Source organism: Caretta caretta, chromosome 25, assembly GCF_965140235.1.
Source record: "Caretta caretta isolate rCarCar2 chromosome 25, rCarCar1.hap1, whole genome shotgun sequence".
In the NCBI taxonomy this organism is placed as follows: domain Eukaryota; kingdom Metazoa; phylum Chordata; order Testudines; family Cheloniidae; genus Caretta; species Caretta caretta.
Window position 1 is genome coordinate 8,956,437 of NC_134230.1, and position 19,598 is coordinate 8,976,034.

Here is a 19,598-nt window from a genome sequence, read left to right on the forward strand (position 1 = left end):
TTAGGAGAAGCCCTTGTTGCCCGAGGACTGGGGGTACCGGGGAGAACCTGAGCCTTGGAGTGCGGCTACACGGCAATCAGAGCCGCAATTTCAGCTTGTGAAGAGGCACCGGGGCTAGCTCTGCCCTAGCAGTGAAGTCGGGCTAGCCGCACGAGGACGTATCCGGGGTCCCAGGCGGAGCTGTACAGCCTCTATTGCCCTCCACAGCTTCGCTACTCTGATTGGAGCTAGCTAGATCAAAGCTGGCTCAGGTATGCCGCAACCACACCCCTGCTTGCAGTGTAGACACATCCTAAGTGGGACATGGACCCACCAGCACGCAGACACCCCCACATGAGCAGGAAGAGGCTTGGTAGCTCTAAAGATGCCATCAGCTAACTTTGCTCCGAGCCCCCTGATCGGTCCTCTCAGGCAGGAGGACGCATCAGATAGAGCGTGGGGGGGGCTGCTTCCCCCACGTTGCCCAAGACGCATCCTTGCGGCCCAGCGATCATCGAATCAGAGGCTCTCTCCAACTTTGGGGCCGGGTATCCTGGTGTAGCCGGCCTTTGGGGATGTCAACAGGCCACCGGTGGTTGTTCCGGGAGCTGACCTTTGGGTAGATCAAGTGTAGTGCTTGAAGTGTGAACCACAGAATTTACAGCCACAAGGGCCCACCAGATCATCTAGTCTGACCACCTGTAGATCAGAGGCCACTAAGCCCCACCCAGCACCTGCACACCAGCCCCAACAGCCAGCATTAGACCCAAGTATTACAGCCCTCCATCAAAGCTACTGTCCTGAGTGTGCAGGGAAGGGACTAGATCTACTGGGTCTTTTCTCCAGCTGCTGCTCCCAGTGATGTAGCCAGGGATTCACCTTGGATCTGGATTCGAATCTAGATCCCCGGGGCAACCACTGGTGGCCTTTACAAGAACAAAAGGGTGTAGAAATTGGAGCACTTGCATCTGGGTTCTCTGAATGGCCCCCATCAATCCCCATGACACAACTGAGCTCTTCATCTCAAAGAATATTCTTCATCACAGATACCTTGTATGGAAGGTCTGAGTCACTGGATAATAGTGCAGTGGGGAAACATCTATTAAGAACTGAGTTATTTCGACCCTTAAAAAGACACATCTCTATTCTTTGGGGCTGTGTCATCCTTTTTGCCTCATGAATGTTCATAGCTGTAATGGAAACTAATTAATTGCCCGCAAAGAGCTTCCTCTCGACAAGATCTAGCTAGGGGTCGCTGGGTGATGGACAATTTTCCAAATCAAGAAGGAATTTGCCATTATTGCATGAAATGGTCCAAAGTAGGTGGCTGTCGAATGCGACGAGCCAAGTTCAGCCCAGGGCAATGCTAAGAGGTGATAGAGATTTATACCAGGCTAAATTTGACCTAATGTGTTAGCAGGCTAAAAAAATAAAAGCGGCCATTAAACATAACCCAGTAAGACGCATTCCCGTTATGCCGTAATCGGAGATGGGCATAGCAGGGGGTCTTTGGCCAGGGTGCATGGCAATTTTTCTGGAGTAGGGTGCCTGTCTGCATGCAGCCCTGTCTCTGTGCACAAACCCTCTTTGCTGCCAACGGATGCAGAGAAATGCTAGCCTGGAGTTTGGAACCTGCCTGGGGTCAGATTCTGGCTGAGTGTCTGGTATAGATGTGCCACCAAGGGCAAAAGACACAGGAGATGAACACATGAGCACATCAGAGCAATCTGAGAGGGGCCCCAGGAGCAACGTGTGGATCTAGAACCAAAGAATGGAGAGTGCTGGGGTTGGGTTGACCTCATCGGAGAGATGGGCCAAGCACAAAGTGTAGGTCTTAGATCTGGATTACCGCTCTTTGGTCTCCTGTAAGCTTGAACAGTGCCCAGCACAATGAGGCCTCTTGGTGCTATAGTATTAACACCGGCCTCTCTCAAATAACATCAAATGCCAGACAAGGAGCTGGTTTAGGGTTAGGGCTGATATTTCATCTTTCATCCTGGCAGCCTGCCTCTTTTGCAGCACATCCTGGAAATGAACTGACGAGGGGTGAACCTCCAGAGACCCAGAAGCTGGACGAGCGATTTGCTAGGCCCTAGAGTTGGTCTAAAATTTGCCGATGGAACGTTTTTTCCATCAGAAAATACCAATTTGACAAAATCGAAACTTTTCACGAAAAGTTGAAACTAAGCTTGGAAGGGTTCGATTTTTATTGGTAACCATCAGTAAATGTCAAGTTCACTGTACACACACACACTGACCAAAATGTAAGTTCATCAATAATAATCGAAATTTATGGATAGGCAAAGTGAGAAAAATGCTGTTGGAGAACTTCTGAGAGTTTGATTTAAGGCTATTGACTTTGCGTATTTTGACATGTGACATTGACAATGTACGTGTTAACGGTCATGCACCTTTCGCTGTTTGACGCGCAACATCAGGTACCATTAAATAATTATTGTCTGACCATAATTTCCTGCAACTGTGAAAATGTAAATCGACAAACATATTTTAAAATGCTCACAAATAACCATTGATGTTCTCCATCAAAATTATTTTTAAAAAATCAAATTTTGACATGCCTGTGCACAACACCGGCCAAAGGACTTTCCCAAAATCATTCCCAATTGAACTAGAGCAGAATATGCCGACACCTCACAGACACAGCTAGGTTCCCAGTATCCGAACTTACTAACAATATATAAATGTACTAGCGAGATACGTACCCTGCTGGTCTGTCATGTTCTGTTGGCTTCTGCAATAGAGAAGGGAGGCTATGTCAAGACTGATTCCCCACTCTGGCACTTCAAGTGCAGAAGGTGGAGGCCCGCAAGGACTCTAAAAATTAATACTGCTTGTATTAAACTCCCAAGGTTACAGCTTCACTCTGACCTTGGATGGGTAGATGCTGCCACCACCCAAGTGCAGAACCCCTTTGAGAGACCAGGAAGGGGCACTTGGGAATTCCTTCCTGTGGGGTACCCTCAAGCCCTTTCACCCCCTTCCCTCCACCCCTCCCCGGGGAAGCGCTGAGAAAGAAAAAAAAGAAATCGGCTGTTGCCACCAGCTAATTAAAAATACCATGTGCACAAACCTCTTAAGACACAGAACTCCAATTTTTCATACCTGGCCCAAAGCGTCTTACAGCACCACTGCTCTGTCCCCCTCTCCCCAAGAGAACAACCACAGTCGGACAAAGGGGAAGGTTTTTTTCAATTTTGAAAAGTTCTAGCCTTCCCATTGGCTCTTTTGGTCAGGTGCCCACTCCCTTGCTTTTACCTATGCATAGCCGTGAGACTTTTTAACCCTTTATAGGTAAAGCAAGTAGAGAACAGCTACTAAGAGGGATTTTATAGCTAACTGGCTGGCTGGGTGTCCACAACAGGGAGCTACCCCCACCCCCTTCATTTATCACAGGCTATTAGAGGGCATCCAAACTATCTAAGGGTAAGTCTACAGAACCTGGGCCAGCCTTGGGTTTTTCTTTGCTGTGTAGACGTATCCTAAACAGAGATATTACCCTAAGCCTATACATAGGTGCCGACTTCTGCTGGAGCCAGTGGGTGCTCGACCCCCTTCTGCCCCAGCCCCGCCGCAACTCCACCCCTGAGCGTGCCACATTCCCACTCCTCCCCCCTCCCTCCCAGAGCCCCTTGTTACGCGACGAAACAGCTGTTTTGCGGCAGCAAGAGCTGGGAGGTAGGCGAAGGACCGGGGATGCGGCGCGCTCAGGGAAGGAGGAGGAGGTGGAGCATGGGGTGGGAGGGAGCTTGGCTGCTGGTGGGTGCAGAGCATCCACTAATTTTTCCCTGTGGGCGCTCCAGACCCGGAGCACCCACAGAGTCGGAGCCTATGCTACTATACCCCACAGTCCTGATTTGGGATGAAATGAAATTTCCAAAGCTTGGAATTTCCTGGAGGATGAGAATTCTGTTTTCTGACCAGATCTACTAGGCCCCACTTCCTCCCTTGCAGCGGTGGTAGGGGGAATTAATCTCTGCTCCGTGCTCAGTCCCAGGGAGGGGAACATGTAGCTTTTGCCAGGAGAGATGAGGCAAGTGACTGCCATCCTCAATGCCCAGATCCCCTCCTCTCCTTGCCACCCAAGGGATCAGTTTTTCTTCTGACTCGGTGGGTGGTACATGCTTGTCCCGTATGCCATGAGTATCCTACACCGGTCTCTGCCCTCTTACACTTGGTTTTCTTGTGGGGTGCTGCAACACAAAGGAGCCTTGAGTCGGACGGATGCAAATGCCCCTGTTTCGTTCCCTCCCACGATTGCAGTTTACAGTTTGTCTTTGGGGGACTGGGATAGGATCTGGGTTGGGGGGCAGGGAAATGAGAGCATAGCAGGCAGCAGGAAGGGGAGCGGGGCAATGGAGGCAGGAACTGAGAGCTACAAAGAACAATCAACCACTCTCAGGTGGAGAGCTCCAGAATTCGCTTCCCCAGACCCGTGCAGTCATAAGAGTGGGCAGGGCTTCCTGGCTACCTCTCCCCAGACTAGTCACCCTTCTCTGCTAGCTGCTCCAGGCCTGCTGGCACAGGAAGGGAAAGAGCTCCCTGCAGATCGCTGCTCGGGACCCCATTCAGCCTCAGTTCAGGGTGAAAATGAAGAGGATAGGACTAGAAGCTGCAAAGATTCCCGCCCCAAACAAGTCGGGAGTCTCTGCTACTCTGTTCAGGGACAGCCGTGACCTGGAAGATTCAGCATAGGGCTGAGTGCCAGGCCTACTGGCTTCTAGGCCCAGCTCTGCCACTGATGTATCATGGGTAAGCCCCATCCCCGCTCTGTGCCTCAGTTTCCCTCCCCAGGTAAAACAGGAGTTGAGAATGCTTGCCCAGCTCTATGGCAGGGATCTTGATCTCTGGTCCAGCCCCTATCTGTTCCTTTGGCACCGGCACCATAAGCAGCCTGCTGGGGGAACATTCCCTAGGGGTGGGTGTTGCATTGACTTGCTGTTCACAGCCGGAGGACAAGGAGTGTAGCTGTGGTGCACGCTACCCGGCCAGTCTGGCTGGTAGCACTAGAGAGGCTGCTCTAACTTAGACCACCCCCAAGGCTGCTCTAAGTTATGCTGGGGGCCAGGCTGGCCCCTGCAGCGGCCCAGGGTCGTCATCAAGCCACCTGCGCCCACCCTCCCTCTGGAATCGGTCACTGTGGGTGAAGTCCTGGCTCCACGGAACTCAATGCCAAAAGTCCCATTGATGCCAAAGGAACTACACTGCTGTAAGCACAATTCCACCTCTGAAATTCCTCCTGTTAAAGATTTTCACGAACGATGCTGGGAGCCTTCGTTCCCACCTGATCTTGGGTACGTAGGTCTGGGGGGGTGGAGGGGCTAGGGAGGGGAAATGAGAGAGAGAGAGAAATTGAGTGAAAAGCAAATCACCTGAAGCTTGCACACGTGTGATGGTAGCTTGGAAGTTCAGAAAGAAGAAGGGGAAAGAAAAAAGGCAACACGAGAACCAAACTCTTTTGAAGGTGTCTAGAAATTAGCTCAAGGCCAAGACAGAGGCACAGAGACTTTTACAGTAAACCTCATTAACTTGCAGAGCCAGTTAGAAAAAGGTTAGAAAAAACCCTTCTAAGCAACAGGGAAAATGTTTGATTCAGCAAAAACAAGTGTGGGGGGAAAGGCCCCTCCCTCCCAGCGCCTTCTCTCCTTTTTATCTGTCTCCAGGGGATCCAGGATAAATAAGAAATCCGACCCCTTTTCTCTCTCCTGTTTCTCTCTTAATTATTACACTGGAGATTCAGCTGAACCATTCGGCATCTGGGCCAAAGGAAGATATAACAACGCCGAGAGCCACCGAGTGTCTGCAGCTCTGGGAGTTCAAGGCCAGTGAGATGGTGGGACCCCCATGAAGATATTTCCCCAGACACGAGGCATGGATTGGATTGAGTTTTGCTTTCTTAAACGGAACCTAGAAAACACCCTCCACGCCCCTCACTGGAGGCTGGAAGCAGAGGGGGACAGAGGAAGAGTTTAACGAGAGAGAGAGAGAGAGAGAGAGAGAGAGAGAGAGAGAGGAGCTGTAGGAGTGGGGGGTGCCAGGGTGCTCTTGTGATCAGACACAGGCAATCTGGATTTAAATCCCAGCTCAGCCTGGTGTGTAAGGTTGGGTAAATCATTAGGAGCCAGATTTCAAAAGAGCTTCGCTCCCATTTAGGGACTGAAATGAGCAGCCAGATTTTTAACACACTGTGTGCACACTCTTAAAAATCTGGACCTTAGTTAGATGTCTAAATAGGAGCTGAGCTCTCCAGAACCTTAGGCCTGGTCTACCCCAAGGCCAGGGAGTAGGGGGGTGAGGATGTGGGTTGCTCACACTGAGTTGACATATGCTATTTGGTGCGCTATACATAAGCCATATGAATAGCGTGCACATGGGATGGCTGTGTGGGCTCTTTCAATTTGCATCACTGAGTACGCATGGCAGGGGGTTGCTATGTACTAAGCGTGTGGCATTCTGGGACGGTGTCCCATAATCCACTGCTTCTCTGCTGAGCAGCATGCATGCTGGGATTTTTCTTGCTGTGCATTGTGGGCTGCATAGCAGAAGCTAGGTGGAAGCCAGTGGAATTTTGGGACTTGGGGTCAAATTTAAAAAAATCTCACGTTTCCTCTCTTTCTGGGCAGGCTAGTGCCATTTTCAAATCGCTGTCGGCCAGCATGCACCCAACAATGCTCCACACTGCTAACTGAATTTAGTTCGGACTAAACACCCCGTGGAGACAAGCCCTTAGAGAGGTACCTAGTAGTTAGCCCTTAAGTAGGTAACTAGCTTCCATTAATACCTTTGAGGAGCTGGGCCTAAATATCATAGATAGATAGATAGTCCAGTCCTGACTCTGAGAGCTAAATTCCTTTGAAAATCTAGCCCATACTCTCTCTGTGCCTCTGTATAAGGGGAATAATATTAATTTCCTGCTTTACAAGGGGCTGTGAGGATCAATCATTGTTTGCTGCTATGACACTGGAGGGAGGCCATCTGAACTTTTCCAGAATCGAGGTGTTGGCCCCAAGGTCCGGGTGCTTCAGATCCTCATATGCAGTCGCTGTAGTGTTCTTCACCTTTAAAGCAGTTAGCTAATCCTCTGCAAAGGAAATAATTCCCCGATCTGAAGCACAGAGAGAGGAAATGATTTGCTCAAGGCCACACGGTGAGTCAGTGGCAGAACAAAACCCATGTACTTCCCGGCTGCCAGCCCTGTAACCAGCCTCTTAATTAGTTCATCTTTCAGCTAGTGACCAAATGAACCTGAAAATGTTCCACACCCCACTCTCCAGGCACTTTCTCCAACTCTCAGAGTCTGCCGGGGCTCCCCTTAACCCCTTCATTTCCTTTTCACAGCCCCATCCTACCCCTAATGGATCCTTCCTCCCAGACCTCTTTCCCCAGCTAAGCTTGATCTTCTCCCTACATGCCTGGGAGCTCAAGGAGGCATAGGAACCCTCTGACACTGCACAGCCCAGTGCCATGCATCTAAGGTTCCTGCCTTAATAAACACCTGCAGAAGCACCTAGAGGTTTCAGTGGGGCTTAGGCCTTGAACAGGTTCTAGCTATCTCACCCTATACCCACCTTCTATCTATCCAGCCCCATACACAGCCTTCTGTCTAGGGTAATTATGTGGGCCCCTCCCCATAGCATCACTGCATTTGATAATCTTTAGTGGATTCTTCCTCCCAAGCCCCCTGTGAGGTAGGGCAGTCTATTAGCCCCATTTTACAGGTGGGCAACTGAGACCCAGAGAGACTAAGAGACTTGGCCACAGTCACACAGGGAGTCTGTGGCACAGCAGGGAATTGAAGCTGGTGAACTTCAAGCAGGAAGCTGGACACCTGAATGAGCTCCTGGACAGAGCCTCCCTTGACAAAAGCCTACCATGCGCCAGGACCTGGGGGTCGTGATATGTTATTGTATTGCTGTAGCACACAGGAGCTCCAGGCATGGCTCGAGTGCCCGGGCTGCTAGGCGCTGTACAAACACAGAACAAACGGACAGCCCAACCTCCAGGATTTGCAATTCAAGTAAAAATGGATGTGTTTGAACTCTGTATTAAGCCCTGCAGGGAATCAAACCCCCAGACCTTTATTTACCAAGCAAGCACTCTAGGAAAGTGAGCTACACTGCCTTTAAGTGAGTTTGTGTGGGGGGGGGGGGGGAGTGAGAAAACCTGGATTTGTGCTGGAAATGGCCCAACTTGATTATCATACACATTGTAAGGAGAGTGATCACTTTAGATAAGCTATTACCAGCAGGAGAGTGGGGTGGGAGGAGGTATTGTTTCATGCTTTGTGTGTATATAATAAGATCTTCTAAACTTTCCACAATATGCATCCGATGAAGTGAGCTGTAGCTCACGAAAGCTTATGCTCAAATAAATTGGTTAGTCTCTAAGGTGCCACAAGTCCTCCTTTTCTTTTTGCCTTTAAGTAGCCCATCTAACTGATGCAACCTAAGGAAACCCATCACCACGCCCCTGCTCCTTCCATTCAGCTCAGCCTCAGCCGTGTTGGGCTTCAGGTATGGATGGTGCTACAGAGGAGCTGGGCTGCCCATGTGCCCTATGCTGCAGCTAGATCAAACTAATTAGGAGACACGGCAGCTGTGTGATACTCACCATAGGGACACTCGCATCCTGTCGGAAGTAGTGCTTTATTAATGAGTCTGTTTTTAAAGGTGGCTGGTGACGTCTGAAAGCTTCAGCTAGCTCCTCTCAGAAAGGGCTAGGGTGTCTTTTGTCTCCACAGATGTGACGACAGAAATACATATCAGACATTGCCAACATACTGGGGTTCTCCCCCGCCCCCCCCATTTATCTACCCCTCTCCCCCTGATTTCACACGAGAATGATCCACAAAGAAGTCTCATTATGATTGATTAGAGATGCTCAGAAAATTGTCAGCAGAACAGGTTTTCTGTGGAAAAGGGAGTTGTGTTGAACTGCTGTGTGGGAAAATGGCAATTTCAGTGACATTTTCAGCAGAAAAATGTGGGAACAATTCAAAATCAAAAGCTTCTTATTTCATTTTCTTCTGAATTTTATCATTTTATTTGGCCTTTTAAATTTGGTAAAACTTTTAAAAACTTTTCATATTATATCAATTATGTTATATTATGTTTAATATTATAGGCTATATTATATCTGTGGTATATCTGTTTTCTCTTTCATGTTTTCTATTATATTTTAATATTTGGACATTATCAAAAGGAAATTGTTCAATGAGATCATTTAATAAAATAAAATTAAAACCGTTTACTAAGCAAACCTTTTTATTTTTAATCTCATGATTTTTTGGGGTCTGACTCGTGATTTTTGCTCTCTTGAGGCTGGGAGTGCTGCAGTTGTCACTAGAGGTCTCACTGGACGAGGGCTATGTCACAAAAGCTATGTCTACACTGCATTGTAAACCCAGGTCTTGGGACCCAGGCTTATGGACTCAGTGTTTCCACGCCCACTCTTGAGCATCCACGTTGCAATATAAACTTGGGTTTACAATTGCTGGACCCGCATCTCCCAGCCATGACCTCCTGCAGCTTGACTTGGGTTGCAGCTTGACTTGGGTTTACATCCACAATGCATACTTACAGGGCTTGGACCCAATTCCCCGTGGGACTCAAGCTCTGATCCACCTCCCTAGCAAAGTATTAGAATCCGAGACAGACTGCTTTGTGTGTGGAGGGAAGAGGGGCTTGGGCAGGCAGCCTGGGCTTAGTGTGCTGTGTAGAAACGCCCTAAGGGACCATCCCTGCCCTGAGAATTTATAATCTAAATAGACATCCATGTGAGGTACTGATATGCATAGGCATCGTCAGGGCTGGAGCAGTCACGGGGAAAAATTAGTGGGTGCTCTGCACCCACTGGCAGCCAAGCTCCCCTCACCTCCCGCCCCACCAGCTCCTCCTCCTCCTCCCCCTCCCGAGTGCGCCACGTCCCTGCTCCTCCCCCTCCCTCCCAGCGTTTCCCCCCAGCCACCACCAAACAGCTGTTTGGCGGTGTGCTGGGAGGAAGGGGGAGGAGCAGGGACATGGTGGGCTCAGGGGAGGAGGCGGGGCCGGGGCCGGGACTTTGGCGAAGGGGTTGGAATGGGAGCAGGGTAGGGGCGGGAAGAGGTAGGGCAGGGGCGGGGCCACATGGAAGGGGTGGAGGGGGCCGGGGCCGGGGGCAGAGGGGGGGTCGAACACCCAGGGGAAAGCAGGGAAGTCAGTGCCTATGCTGATATGGTCCCCGTTACCATAGTGCCCGAGTGCCTCACCATACCCCATGAGCCGGTCCGTGCTGTCGGGTGGGGACCTGGGGCCCAGAGAGGCAAAGGCCCAGACTTTGACAGTTGTGTGGGTGTCACTGCATCCAGCTTCTCAAGGCCAAACTGGGTTGGGGCCTAAATCTCATTTTCAAAAGGGATTTCGGCCCTGAGAAGAATAAATCCCATCGACCATCAATAAGGCTGTGAGTCGGTCATGGAGGTCACGGATTCCATGAGTTTCCAGGACCTCCGTGACTTCTGCAGCGGCAGGTGTGACTGACCTCAGAAGTGCTGGAGCAGCTGAGGCGGCCCCGGGGCCAGCCAAAAGGGCCCCCCTGCAACAGCGGTGGTCTCGGGCTGACCCCCTCCCCAGCAGCAGCGGCCAGCAGTGCCCCCCTTCAGCAGCGGCAGTCCTGGGCTGCCCCCTCATGGAGCACCAGCAGGTGCCTGGACCTCCCATGGAGCACTAGTGGGCGCCCTGGAGCACCAGTGGGTGCCGCGGAGGCCCCCCCCAGTTCCAGTGTGTACCCCAGAGCCCCACCAGCGGGTGCCCCAGAGCCCCCACTCCAGAGCAGCAGCTGCGCTCCCGGAGCCCCCCAGAACACCCAAGCTTTAGTCAGGGGTATATAGTACAAGTCATGGACAGGTCACAGGGCTTTGAATTTTTGTCGATTGCCCGTGACCTGTCCATGACTTTTACTAAAATTACCCATGACTAAATCTTCGCCTTAGCCATCAATGCAGCTTAGACTCCTAAGTGCCCGACCCCTTTAGGCTTCCAAGTCAGTGAGATGTTGCAACACTGAGCATTGTGACCCCTAAAGAGCTTGAAGATCGTGGGCCTAAAGGGCACGGCCAAGGTCACACAGGGCATCTGCGGCTGAGCAGGGAATTGAATGTTGGTCTCCCAGGTCCCAGTGCCCTCACCAGGGCTGACGAGAGGGAGAAAAGGGGGAGGGTTGTAGTGGGGCCCTGAGCTCATGGGGCCCCGAAATGTCTGCAAAGGCCGTATACTGGGAGTGAGGTGGGACGGGGAGGGGCCCCAGCAAAGATGATGGACCGGGGCCCCAAATTTCTCTCAACGGGCCTGTATCTCCCCGCTAGACCATCCTTCCTCCACAGGAGAGGGGAAAACACAGTCACAGAGTCTTTCTCCCGCTCGTCCGGTAGGTCAGTAGCAGAGCTGGGCCTACACCCCAGCTTTCCTGGTTCCTAGGCTCATGCCATCTCCTCTGGACCACAGCACCCTCATCCGATGGGGGACAAACCACCACCACGTAGGGCTACTTTCCACTCCTCCCTCCTGGCCCCCCCTGCCCCAGGCCGCATTTGTGGGAATGCAGGGGAGGGACCCCCCTGAACACCACTGTCAAGGCGCTAGAGCCAGTCACTGCAGCCGGGGCCAGCGTGGGGGGGTCCCACCAGTGCTGGGTAGGCAGCCACGCAGCACGAGGGAAACTCGAGTCCCAGCCCAGCATGCAATGGGCTCTGGGTAAAACCCCAGCTAGGTTCTGTGGGGGAAGAAAGGGTTGACTGCTTCACGTTCTCCAAATATAGCAACGTGGGCATGAGAGGGTTAACTGGGTTACCCAGAGTATTATGGGATGGAGCCATGGTCCTCAGCCTCTCCCCGCTTACTTCCTGTGTAGTTCCTGGGAGTTCCCACACCCACCAGGCTCTTGCTGTGAGGCAACTAAATCAAGCAACAAGTTCCCAGCCCGCAGTCCTGTGAGTAGATGGGTTTTACCCCACTTTACTACCCCAAAGTCCTGGGGAGCAATCTTGGAGGGCATTTTCCCAAGACAGGAAATTGGGGCGGGGGAATCAGGATCCCACAGTCCTATTCCCAGCTCTGCCATGGGTGAGTCATGGCCCTGCTCTGTGCCTCGGTTTCCCCATCTGTAATGGAGAAAAATAACATTTCCATGTCAGGGCTTTTTTGCAGAAAGGTAAAGACCGGGGATCCCCCCCACCCATGCTTTATTTTTCACTTTCCCAACAGAGAAGCACCCAACTGCTAAGAAGAGCAGCACTCAGAGCCATCCCTCCGGAGCATGCTAAGCACTGGCATAGGCTGGCACTACGATGCTTGCCCAAACTGGCGGGGTGTTGGAACAGCCCCTGGCCTGGCGACAGTTACTGCATGTGTTCCCACGAGGGGGGGGAATGGCTGCACCCCTCGAAAAAGGGGCAAGGGTTATTTTCTCTCTGAGGCCCATCTGGGAGCACAGACCAATGGTCTCCCTTGGGAGCCACCTTTTCCCCATGGGGATCTCTGCTGCCATAGAGGTCCCCACGAGGAACAATCCCGGCATCACTGGAAGGTCTGTGGAGCAAGCGAGTCCCAGATGGTGCCATTCCTTCCCAAGGTGCTGACAATGCAGGATACCACCTGTATGCGGTCCCTGCCCTAAGGAGCATGCGATGCCCTGGTCCAGCTCCCTTGGAAATCCCCATCCAGAGCTGGCATCACCCGGAACCAGTCCGGGCTTAAAATACAGGCCTGGCCAGGGGCTTGCTGGGAAGGGAAAGGGGGACAGGCTTGTGGGTGAGGTTAAGACATGGGACGGAGATGAGACATTTGCTCTAAGCCCTGGAAAAGTTTCTCTGAATGTCATTCCCTTAAATGTTGCTTGGTACGTAGGTGACACATAGCCAGTGCCTGGCTGGCCCGGCCCCCTTTCCAGGATGTCCTCGGCTCACCCGTGACCGAGGCAATTGCAACTGGCAGTCAACACCGTGTTGTGACAACAGAGGCTGTGGCTTAGCTGTTTTCCTCTGCACTGCACCTAAAGGGGACAGATTGTGGCGAAGGAAAGTGAGTTACATAAGCCGCTCCCTCCCTGCCAGGTGTGCGATTGAGCACCGGAGAGGCACTCTTAGACCTGGCTGGCGAGCTGAGGCTGGTGCGCGCTGGAGCTGGAGAGCTGCCTGGTGCTTGGAAGGGCCTGATTGTGGGGAATCCCTGGGGCTGGCTGGATTCCAGTCTGGGGGGCTGGTTCTAGCAAATTAATGGGAAAGGCTCGGCCTGCTGCAGCAAATGCTACAGGGAGCAGGGAAGGGGCTAAATTGCTTCTTTTGAATGTGTCTCATTTACGAGGTAAAATAATGAGGCAGGAGCGCAGCACTTCCCAGAAGGGATCTGCTTCCCCTTGGGATCTGCAGAACATCCAGCACAAGGGAAGGGAGTGAGACAAGGCTGAGAAGGTGTCGGAGTGGGAGGGATGTTATGAGGTGCTGAGGGCAATCAGAGAGGAGATCCGAGCCCCTTAGCTTGGTCATTTCCTGTTCCCACTGTCTCTGATCTTGCGTCCTTATCCACATGCATAGCCCCTTACTCGTATTAGCACTCCTATTGGCTTTGGTGAGTCAGGATTATTGACAGGAGCGAGGGGTGCAGGATTGGGACCATACAGGGCTTCTGCCTTTCTTCTGGGAGGGTGGAACCGTCCCCATCAAGGTGGGATTTGTGGCCCTTCGGGGCTCCTACAGCCCGGTATGAGTGACCAGGTGCTTCACATATGCATAGGGCCCTACCAAATTCAGGGTCTATTTTGGTCAATTTCAGGGTCATAGGCTTTTGTAAATCGTAAATTTCATGATTTCAGCTATTTAAATCTGAAATGTCAGGGTGTTGTTCTTGTAGGGCTCCTGACCCAAAGCGGAGTTGTGGGGGCGTTGCAAGGTTATTGTGCGTGGCGGTGGTGCTACCCTTACTTCTGGGCTGCTGCTGGCGGGGCCCTGCCTTCAGAGCTGGGCAGCTGGCCAACAGCCCCTGCTCTCTGGCTGTCCAGCTCAGAAGGCCGCGCAGAAGTAAGGGTGGCAATACCGCCACCCCCCTAAAATAACCTTGGGACCCCCTGCAACTCCCTCTTGGGTCAGGACCCCCAATTGGAGAAACCCTGGTCTCCCCCATGATATCTGTAGCGTATAGGGTAAAAGCACACAAAAGATCAGATTTCATGGGGGGGAGACCAGATTTCACAATCCGTGACATGTTTTTCAAAGCCGTGAAGTTGGTAGGGCCCTACGTATGTGGGGTGCGGGCTGCATTTGAAGCACCAGGTCCAATCACTTCGGGAAATGGGGCTAGGAGAACCAATGGTTCAACCCAGTGAGGGGAATCCTGCTGTTCTTGTATGTTTCCCTACAAGTGCTTTCAGAGGAATAAGACCCAAGGTTTGTGAACAAGTTCTCCAGTTATCTCTAGAGTCTTCCAAGACAGACTGGTCAAGACCTGAAGTTATAAGCCAGGCAGGAAAGAAAAAAAAACAGCCCCTTCCCACCTTTCAGGCTTCCTTGCTATCCATCATAATGAAGGGGGGGAAAAAAGGGGGTGGGGGGACAAACCCAGTTTGTTCATGAAGAGAAGGTGGATGTAAAATATGGCGTACCTATGGGTGGCAGCCTAGAAAGTGCCAGGCACTTAACAGTTAAGGATGGAATTGTCAGAATGGCTCAACCTCCACAACTAGGAGTAGATTTTCCAAAGTGCTCAGCCCCCATTATTATTAATCACACGTCTATTACAGCAGTGCCTAGAGACAGGCGCTATACAAACCCAGCAGAGCGGAGGGGCCCCGCCCTGAAGAACTTCCAATGCTCAGCTCTTGAAAATCCAACTGCAAGTGTCACACTGGGAGGTGCGGTGCGCTTTTGAAAATCAGAGCCTTTTGAGAAACCGGCCCTGCTTGCGGGTGAACTCTGGGAAATCTGGCCCCTGGGCATCAGCTCCTCCTTGGAGAGTTCATTTCGCTGCGCTCCATCTGAGCGTGCGAGTCCTGGTTCCCAGACAGGTGCAGAGGCGTGCTGGGAACAGCAAACCCAGCAGCACGGGCCTTCCCCTGGGACAGTTGCTTACAGGACTGGATACATACAAATAAAAATCTTTATCCGGGGCTGTAGGTGGGTGGCTGTTAAAGCACAGAATAAGCATGTGTAGCTAGAATTTCCCTGGAAAGCAGCTGTTGGAGAGGGCTGATAACAGTCATTGGACTTTTTATTAACATTACAGCTGTGCACAGAAGCCCTAATCAAAATCAGAGCCACGTGGTGCCGGCTGCTGCACAAACGCATGGCGAGAGACAGTCCCTGCCCTGGAAAGTTTACAGTCTAAAGAGACAAGACAGGCAATGGTGGGAGAGTAAAGAGCCTTGGCCAAAGCAGAGGTAGCAATCGAACTCAGCTGGCGTGGGGCCTAGCGCAGGGCCATAGCTCCTCGCTAGGTGTACAAAAGGGGGTGAGTGGTGGAGTTTGCTTTGAAGAAGTATTGTCTAATGGTTAGGACAGGAGCTTATGAGTGAGGACTCCTGGGTTCTATTCCTCGCTCTGTGCCTCTGTAAAATAGCCATGATATTACTCCCTCCCTGTGTCTTAGGGGTTATTGTGGGGTGTAATTCATTAATGTTTGCAAAGCCTTCTTGAGATCAGTGCTAGATTTTCAGCTCCCACTGAGGCACTAAATAAGCATAAAATGTTCAGAAGAGTACAGCACGCAGAGTTCTTCTTCACGCCTTAAGCTCGAAAGCTTGTCTCTCTCACCAACAGAAGCTGGTCCACTAAAAGAGATTGCCTCCCCTGACTTGTCTCCCTGAGATGTTTTGGTAATCTGACCCTGCATGTGTGACTACGTTACAAAGAAGCATTACAAGAAACACAGTCAAAGATCGGGGGCCCAAAATTGGACCTAGAATTGCCAAGGAAAGATTTCCACATTCCAAATATCTTAGTTCATTTGGTTTTTAGATTCTCCATTGAAAAGTGAAGAAACATTTTTAAGTAACCCAGATCCATTATTTGTGTGACCAACAAAAACCCAATATGTGAGCGCCACCTGTTGGCTCTGGCGCAGTAATTAACTAGTAATTAATTCTGATGCATGTTGGTGTTTGTATTGTGTTTTGGTGGGGCAGGAGGTGGGTTTTCATCCCAGCAGCTGTTGGTGAGTCAGGACTCCTGGGTTCCAGTACTGGCTCGGTCACTGACTTGCTGCGAGACCTTGAGGAATTCAGTTCCATTCCTGCTCCGTGCCTCAATTTCCTCATCTGTAAAATGAGGATAATTATGCTTGTGCAGTGCTTTGAAATCTATGGGTGAAAAGAGCTAATTAAGTTTTATTCTGAGTATATTCCAGGGCACTTGGCTCTGTAATTACGTTTTAATTATACTTTGTTAGGGGGCTCATTGATCTTCAGCCTCACGGCTAAAACTATTATGATTATTAATCTCATCTCCCCGCGAAGTGCTGACTTGCAGAGGGGAGGATATGGTGGGAAACAAACACTGCATATAGTTTAAAAACAAACAAACAAAACCCCTAGTGTTGTTCTTTCCAGTTCTTTTTGAAATATAGAAAGCACAAATATCTGGAGAGGGTCCTTCAGAATATGGAAGAAAAGCACCATTCAAATGAAGGACAGTAATCAGTCACCTTTGACATACTGTGGAGGGAAAACACTTAAAGAAATAGTATTTAGAACTCATCTTTCTATGCCCATACATATCTATCTATCTATCTATCTATCTATCTATCCATCTTCATACACCCCCTCTAATCTATCTATCTATCATCAATAAAACTCTTTCTTTCTTTCTCTTTACCCATACACTCCCATCTATCTACTTATCTCCCCCCAACCCTCATTACTTTAGTAGCTCTTCACCTTCTCACAATAGAAACAGCAATCACCATCTATCTCTTTCTTCCTTCCCATCCGGAAGGAGCAATAACATGATGAATTTAAAGGGTTTATTTTTATTATGTTTGTTTCGGTGCGTGAGTGGGTGCATGGTGCATCTGTGAGTGGGTTAGGGATGAAGATCTTGTGGGAAAACTACACCAGACAGCTGAGAGTTTTGTTTAGCTGTGAATGTGGGGAGGCCCGTGGTCTCTTTTTTCTTGTGGGGAGGAGTTCCGTAGTCCAGCTCCAGCTCCCACAAACCTTCTGTCTCCCTCATTCACCTGGCTCCCTCTACTGGTTAGCAGTGTCTTTGTCCAAGTGGAACATTGCTTTCGTGGGAGCTCATGGTGGCAAGGAGAGGTGGTCTCTCAGGTTGGTCCTGAGAGCTCTGTTTACACTAGCAAATTTACCCGTCACTGACAACAGGTGTCAGTGTGACGCCGCCAGACCCTGGTCCTCGGCGGGTGGGATCGAACCTGGGACCTCTGGAGTTTCGGGCGTGAGCCTCTGCCACATGAGCTAAAAGCCAGCTGGCTGTGAGCTAAGGCTGTGGAGCAGACTCATTTTCTCTCTCTCTCTAAGTGGTCTCGGTGCCACTAGATGGGACAGAACCCCACGCCCAGCAGGTGTGTGGGTGACATCAGCACCAGGCGCAGCTGGGCGTGGTTTAACAGCAGGTATGGACCAGGGCACACCGCAGTCAGCGCCGTTACAGAAACGCTGGCCAGGCTTTGCTCCGAGCACGACTCCTGGGGGCAAGGGGGAGCTTGTTTGTACCAAGCTCCCTGGAGAAACCATTCCAGCGCGGTTTATCCAGGTGACTATCCAGTCCTTGTGCTACCCCCGACAGCTGCCACACGGGCCCTCTGAGGCAGCTGGGAAATGGTTTGGTGAGGGGAAGGCCAGGGGCTGGGGTGAACCAGCCCTTCCCTTCTGCTGTACTGCTAACGTGTCATGAACTGCCCTTGAGGTGCAGCTCCTGGATGAGGATTAGGGTTCGTGCCCCCCTCCCCCCAACTGAATGCAGGAGGTGGGGCAGAGGGGTCACCAGGAGGAGAGGTGATGTTTTTGGAGTGAGAGCTGCCTAGTTACGCCAAATCCCTCGTCCAGCCCCTTCCCATTGGCTGAAGTTTGGTGATACATCCCGGCTCCCTGCCGACAGCTCCCGTCTTTCCCTGGACGGCCATGACATTTACTGCCGCGACCTTAGCACTGCCGAGGGCGGACGGCCCCGAAATAGCTGCTGTACCTGTGAAGCTGCAAAACCAATTTGCGGCTGGGGGCGAAAACACATCATCCCCCAGAAAATCAATAGGCAAAAAGCTTTCAGCGCGAGATAATTGCGAGAGGAGTCTCTTAACGAAGAGCAAGAGATGGACCAAAGCAGAATAGAGAAACCATCAATAATGTCTCTAAGATATAATATGTGAACAGGGCATACTGGGGTGAGGGGGGGCAAAAGAAGGGACTTGTATAAAACAGGACCTAAGCCCAACTGTCACCCCAAATCTCGAATCAAACATCAGACCGAATTGATGCTTCCAAACCTTATCCCTGATCCAACCCCAATCCTGACCCAGCCCCCAGGAGGAGCCTTCTTCAAATCCCAAACTGAGCCAAGCTCAGCCCCAGCCCTGAACTGAAACTTTGCTCCAGACTTTAAGCTGAATTTGTCCTCCCCCACCCAGTACTGAAGCTGCGCCCCCATACTCTCCCCCAAACCGTTCCTGCAGCTCAGAAAAGTCTGGGTAACTCCCGTGGCCCCCCGCCCCCTAGTCTCTTCACTGCTGTTTGTCTTAACCTGGCAGCGTCTGCCCTTCCTGGGCCCAGCCGAGGAACCCACCTGGTGCCTCTGTCCAGGCTGGTGCAGCTGCTCCACCGTCTTGTTTTGTCCCCGGCTCCCTCCGTGGACTCCCTTGCCCGAGCTCCCCGTAGTGCTCCTGGGGGGCGGGGGGTCTCCCTCCTGCTCTGTTCCACCAGCCTTTTACTGCAACCGCTTTTCGGAAAGCCCAGAGCTGGGATGGTGTCTGCCTCCCTGGCCAGCCCTGGATCAGGGTTCAGCCCAAGCAGCAACCACCCCGGGCCCCTCCACCTCACGCAAAATGTCCACAGCCACTCATGGCAAACTGGTCTGACCAGGCTCATCCCCAGATGGACTCTTGCCTCCCTCTTGCCCCAGTGAACCTGCTTCTCCTCCGCCTCCTGCCACTCCCACCTTTATAGCACTGCCTCCCTCTGGGTACCTTGCCTCTCTCTCCGGGCACGAGGCACCAGCCTCTCTTCGTCCAACTCCCACTCATCAAAACTCATTTCTTCCACAAGGCCAGCTCAGTGAAAACAGTGCCGTCAAACCTAGCGTGTCAATGTCTGCCTGGCCTGGCTTCGTCACCACCTGGCCGAGGGCCCAAAACACTGGAACCGTTTTTTATATCCACACACGTACTCTGGGTCACCCACTCGGTTTTGCTCAGCCCGTCTCTGTTCACTGCCAGCTCCCCTCCAGTGAGCATCCAGGACAATGGACTCAGGAATGACTGGGTGGGGTTCTCTGGCCTGTGCTAGGCAGGAGGTTGGTCTAGAAGGTGATCAGAACAGTCCCTTCTGGCCTGAAGATCGATGTATTCTTGAGAGCTAGAGATGAGCCCGGCCTGCACAATTCTCAGCTGGGTCCAGATCCAAACTTC

The 19,598-nt window shown here is 51.5% G+C and overlaps 1 long non-coding RNA gene across 1 annotated transcript in view; it reads right to left on the minus strand.

Annotated features, from left to right (window-relative positions):
- LOC142070129 (uncharacterized) overlaps positions 1-3,143 on the minus strand; it is a 60,855-nt gene extending 57,712 nt beyond the window's left edge. The window contains exons 1-2 of the long non-coding RNA XR_012666099.1: positions 3,103-3,143; positions 2,703-2,731 (exon numbers count right to left, since the gene is read on the minus strand). This is a non-coding gene — a long non-coding RNA (uncharacterized LOC142070129). The remainder of the gene's footprint in view (positions 1-2,702; positions 2,732-3,102) is intronic.
- Between the last annotated feature and the right edge of the window lie 16,455 nt (positions 3,144-19,598).